The sequence below is a fragment of the Corvus brachyrhynchos genome, unplaced genomic scaffold (assembly GCF_000691975.1).
Source record: "Corvus brachyrhynchos isolate BGI_N302 unplaced genomic scaffold, ASM69197v1 scaffold213, whole genome shotgun sequence".
Taxonomy (NCBI): domain Eukaryota; kingdom Metazoa; phylum Chordata; class Aves; order Passeriformes; family Corvidae; genus Corvus; species Corvus brachyrhynchos.
The window spans coordinates 2027486-2027836 of record NW_008237233.1 but is presented as its reverse complement, the minus strand read 5'-3'; the positions used below and the strand labels follow the sequence as shown (position 1 = coordinate 2027836).

General features: G+C 45.3%; 1 protein-coding gene across 6 annotated transcripts in view; it reads right to left on the bottom strand.

The window, feature by feature from the left end:
* Nucleotides 1–351, bottom strand: part of TMEM161B (transmembrane protein 161B) — a 167023-nt gene that overhangs the window by 23850 nt on the left and 142822 nt on the right. The gene's annotated exons all lie outside the window — the stretch shown is intronic.

Below are 351 nucleotides of genomic sequence, written 5' to 3'. Positions count from 1 at the left end.
CATAACTGTAGAAGCTTGCCAATGTAAGTCCAATTATGTAGAAGTAGAAATGCGCTTTGATAAGTTTTAAGCCACTTAAGAGTTAACAAGCTGGTATACTATATAAGTGCCTCTGGATTGCTAATAAACGGAGCTTGCTTTTATCAACCGTATTGGTTTGGACTGCAATTCCTCCCCCCGCTGGAGTCCACGGACCTTTTTTCCCAACATTTATAGATCATGTGGACCAGGGGATGGAGGGCACCCTCTGTAAATTTGAAAACACTAAGCTGGATGGGAGTGTTGATCTCCCAGAGGGCAGAAGGCTCTGCAGAGGGATCTGGACAGGCTGGGTTGTGTAATAGGCTGTGC